This window comes from Nicotiana tabacum, chromosome 22 (genome assembly GCF_000715075.1).
Source record: "Nicotiana tabacum cultivar K326 chromosome 22, ASM71507v2, whole genome shotgun sequence".
Classification (NCBI taxonomy): Eukaryota; Viridiplantae; Streptophyta; class Magnoliopsida; order Solanales; family Solanaceae; genus Nicotiana; species Nicotiana tabacum.
Genome location: NC_134101.1, coordinates 81,477,647 through 81,482,805, shown reverse-complemented (window position 1 = coordinate 81,482,805; position 5,159 = coordinate 81,477,647). Strand labels below are relative to the sequence as shown.

The 5,159-nt window shown below is 35.1% G+C and overlaps 1 long non-coding RNA gene across 1 annotated transcript; it reads right to left on the bottom strand.

The window, feature by feature from the left end:
• Positions 1-1,411: 1,411 nt before the first annotated feature.
• On the bottom strand, positions 1,412-4,398 carry LOC107790285 (uncharacterized). Its single transcript, XR_001649003.2, has 3 exons — positions 3,766-4,398; positions 2,342-2,406; positions 1,412-1,813 (listed from the first exon to the last, which is right to left on the bottom strand). It is a non-coding gene; the product is annotated as an uncharacterized LOC107790285 (long non-coding RNA).
• Positions 4,399-5,159: the final 761 nt, after the last annotated feature.

The following is a 5,159-nucleotide window of genomic DNA, read 5'->3' as shown; positions in this document are numbered from 1 at the left end:
TGAATAAGGTAGGAAAGCTAATCAAGATTGTAAATAATGGGAATAGTCAGGAATTAGACATAGGTCTTAACAAAACAAACTGATAAATCAAGAATCCAAATTAATCACTAATTTAAGGAGAAAAGTATAGGTTTACCATGAATAGGCAAAAAATGAACATAGACATATAGAATTAGTAGGAAAGTCGAATCAAGAACATCGATAGAGGCACATTAGGATAAAAAATCAAATGACATCGAATCAGGCTAAAGAAGAATCATAGAAACCAAAACATAGGACAAAGTCAGTACATAAGTAACCTAGACAAACTTAGAATCCAAACAATAATATCGCAAAATTAGGGCTTTTAGCATAACCGAGTTTGGGTTAAAGCAAACCTCATGAAATCGGTTAAAACACGCAAAAAACAGAACATTAAACACTCAAAATCACCAAACATTTTAGAGAAAGAAATTTTCAGGAAACCCTAGTCATAGAAGTCAAAAACTTGAAGTATTGTAGTGTTTAAAATCGTTCAGTAGTAGAGGAGTAAGAGAAACTTAAAGAAAAATTATAGAAACTTTGAAAACACTTCAAGTATGCAGAGATCCAAATGGGTAGATAGCAAAGAACCCAAAATATAGTGCTAAAATTGGTTGACAATAAAGAAACAAGAGATCTTTAAAGAAAAGTCATTGACAAACTTAGAATCCTTCCAGAAAGTAGGGTTTTGAGGAGAAAGGGGAGGGGTAGAGAGAACCTGGTTTTGGACCAGAGATTTGAATCATGAAACTTCAATAGAAATTACTCGCAAACCATGAACGAACCCTTGAAGAGCTTTGAACGAGATCTGGACCAGATCTCTTCGAAGTTCTTCCACAAAAACCACATAATCGAACAACCAAGGGGATAGGAGACAAGTAGAGGCTTCGTACAACCATAGGATGCCATACATCGGACAAGGATTCAAAGGATTAGGGCCGATTTTGGATGACAGAGATTAGGGTTAGGGGTTGGTTTCAGAGAGAACCAAAGAGAAAAGGATCCAAAGGCGGCTGTTGGTGAGAAATGTTTAGGTTTTGGGGTCGTTCGAAACTTAAAAAGAAAGGGCTAATTCTGGTCGTTGATCTCCGTGATCAACGGACGAGATTGAAAGGGTTTGGGGCCGGATCAGATATTAGGTTTGGGTTGGGTATTTTTTGGGTTAAAATTGGGCTGAGTATTGGGTCCAATTTAGAATCAAAATTGAATAGAAAATGGGGCCAAATTTTAAATAGCCAATTTTAACAACTAAATAATTTATAAAAAACAATAAATGAGTACCAAAATGTCTTTGTGCACTAAAATAATTTAAAATAGTTATTTAATATTTTAAAAAATATAAAATATCATTTTATGCATAAATAATGTAATTATACATTAGTACGGGCTATTTTTGCAAAAATGTGCAATTTAGCTTAAAAATGTAAATATAATTATAAAAAATGTACTACTAAAAATATTTAAATACTACATTGGCATAAATAATGAATTTAGGTGACTAAATCATGATAAAAGCAGTACGAAGGATAATTATTGGATATTTATGTAATAAAAAAATGAGAAATAAATTAATTTGGAGCCTTTAAAACTATAAAAAAATATAAAAAATGTTTATGCATGATTATAACTGCATATGTACTATTTTAAAAGTATATATAGGTATTAAAAATATGTGAGGGAAAATTGGGTATCAATAGGCATGGCTTCGGCCTCGACCTCTACCCCTCGTAGAAACTGCCACTGGGGGCTCTATCTGTTGCTCGGCTGAAGATATAGTGCATGTTCTCTCCATCTGCAAGAGAATAGAATAGAAGGATTCAATCAGCAATGATAGAATAAAAATCACTCGACAGAGAAGAATAGAAGTGAAATTATTCCTAACTTCATAGCCTCTAGAAGATAAGTATAGACTTATCCATACTGATCCTCTAGACTCTACTAAGCTTTCTCGTGACTCATGAGACCTATGTAACCTAGTGCTCAGATACCAACTTATCATAATCCGAAATTCCCATCGTCGGGACCGTGATGGCGTCGAACATTTCACTTGTTAGGCAAGCCAACGTTAGAACAATTTACTTCTTTTAACAGTTTAAATGATAACATTAATAAAGAAATGAAATAACTGAAATATTCTAAGTGTAAATGCGGAAGCTAAACAAGACAAACATTTATTACAAATCTCTGAACCTGGTGTCACAAATGCACGAGCTTCTAGAGTAATACATATAAGGGTTTAAAATAAATACAAAGTTGTTTGAATCGAAATATACATCTAAATAGAAAGACTCCAGGAGCTGTGAGCACTGAACAGTCGTACCTCAAGTCTCCAAAATTGTCCAATCCGAGCATGCTAATAACCGCCGCTGGGACCGACTCCAAAATCTGCACAGTGTGCAGAGTGCAGTATCAGTACAACCGACCTTATGTGTCACACCTCCTTTCTACCCGAAAAGGGGTATAAGGGAGTTTTTTTCAATTTAAGTGACATTATTTGAAATGGGATTATTTTATTTATTTAGAGTCGCCACTTGGAATATTTATTATGGTGTCCCAAGTCACTGATTTATTTTAAAAATTCCAAATCGAGGAAATTTTACTTCATTTAAAAAGTCTGCGAAACCATAAAAACTAGGTAAGGAATTGTGTTAACCCGGGAGAGGGTATTAGGCATTCTTGGGTTCCGTGATTCTAGCATGGTCGCTTAACTATTAATAATTGGCCTAATTATATGATTTATTACATGTTTTACACCTTTTGTGCATTTTTAACTTTATAACCGCTTTTAATTATTTTAAACCACTTTTAGGATTTATGGAATTATTTCTTGAACAAGTTACGATTGTCGTAGACTTGCCATTTTGGAACACGTTGCAAACCATGCTACATGAAATGCACCCGCGATTTGCGATATGTTTATTTTATTATTGTTCAAAGTTGTGGTCGGGTCACATGAAATGCACACCCGAATGGGGTTTATGTATCATGACTATGCCACGGAAACTGTACCCATAATCACGATGATTTATTATTAATCGCGCCTAAAGCCAGCTTCGATGTTTATAAGTTTAAATATTTTCCTAAATTTAAGGTCAAGTGCAAAGGCCCAGAAATTATGGAATGATTTTGTTCTAGAGTGGAAATGAAATTTTTATTTATGAGCTTCGCAGCATTCAGGATTCATTTGAAGCCTATTAATACAATGGATGAAAGCGCAGACTTGTTAATCAAAACATGCTCTACTTGGAATTGTTCAGCAATGCACCAATTATTGAATGACTTAGCGAAATGATAAGTTATAAGCAATTAGCAGCCCACAAAAGACCTCTGACAGGTCCTGACAAATTCTGATTGTTGGGCCACATGTGCAAAACATGCCCATTACATATTGTTACTATCCAAATGAAAACTATAGGTCATTGAATAACCTAAATCCCCAATCAAACTAATAATGCATCTGAAGTAGAATTCATAAATACATGCTTTATCCATAAATCCAATAAACAAACCATCATTCTTATGGATACAACATTAACAGATTACCTCTACTTGTATTAGTTATACCCACTTCATTGAAACACTTAATTCTCACACCTTTAGATAGTGATACAAATCAGATTGACATAGAGCATATATCACATTTTATGGATAACAAAGTCCAATTGATTCACAAATTCAATGATTAACATTTCAATCATTCTGAAATTGAGTTGAAATAGCAGCTCAAAGAAAAAACAAACATACCTAATTAACGAGATGCCATAGAAGAGAGGACGGCAGACAAACAGCTTCGGCAACAAACAACATCAGTTCCCAAACTTCAAATGTTTAGCAAATCAATTCATCTCCCAAACTCTTTCCAAATTTCATTTTCCCTTTTCTTTTCAGAACGTTTTATTCTCCAAATCTCTCTTATTTTATTTTATTTTTATTTCTGAAACTTCGTTTTGTTTAGCCTCCAGTGAGTGAGATGGAACAAATTTTTTAGACTATGAGGGAGCATGTGTGAGAGAAAGATGAGAGAAAAGAAAAGGAGGCGGATTAGGGTTGGATATAAAGGGAAGTCCGATTCTCAATTAGAAAAGGGGAAATTAGAACGCCGAAGATGAGAGAATGAGAGAGTCGTTCTTGTTTTTGCTTGCTTCTCCTTGAAGATTATAGAAGGTCAGAAAATAAGAGTGAAGAAGAAGAAGAAAGGGAGGTATTGTGGTGCTAAGGTTTTTAGAGATTTGGGGGAGGGTCGTTCGTTTTTTCAAAGGGGAGGGTCTGTTCTTGGTGATGGTGAAAATGGAGAAAAAGAAGGAATCCCCAGAAGGGTCGTTTGTAGTTTTAGAGAGAGAGGGATTAGGTCTGATCTTTTAGGTCTCTCCTCTTTAATGTGAGGGATCTCCCTGTTATGAGGAAATTAGGGATTATTTTAAAGTGCATGGAAAAGCGAAATGGGCTAGGCGGTCGAAAGATTGTGGTTTTGGGCCGCTGGAATTCTGGGCCTCAATTGTGATGATCCAAAAGGTCATCACTTGTTTTAAAAATAAATTCTGCATTCTGAGGCCTTAAAAACCTCTTTCGGCATCACCTCGATTTGTGTGTGCAGTCCGGGCACGTAACAGGAAAGCCATTTTGGGAAAATCTATGAAAAATGATAGATTTTGCCTTTAAAATGAGTTTGAGTTTACTTCGATCAACATTTTGTGTAAACAGATTCGGACCAGTGATTTGACGGTACCGGAGGGTCCGTAGGAAAATATGGAACTTGGGCGTATGCCCGGAATCAACTTCTGAGGTCCCGAGCCTGAGAAATGAATTTTTGAAAGAAATTATTTTGCTGAATTAATTATGAAGTAAAGAAGAGAATTTATGTTTGAAATCATTGGTATCGGGCCTGTATTTTGATTCCGGAGCTCGGTACAGGTCTTATATATGATTTGAGTCGAACTTGTGAAATTTGGTAAGAAAAGTACTTGAAATGATGTGAATCGGACCTTATTTGAGAAAATTGGAAAATTTGATGTTCTTAAGTAATTTCATGATTTTGATGCTAAATTCATAGTTGTTGATGTTATTTTGGTGATTTGAATACATGAGCAAGTCCGTATGAAGTTTTTAGGTTGGTGTACATGTTTGGTTTGGAGCTCCGG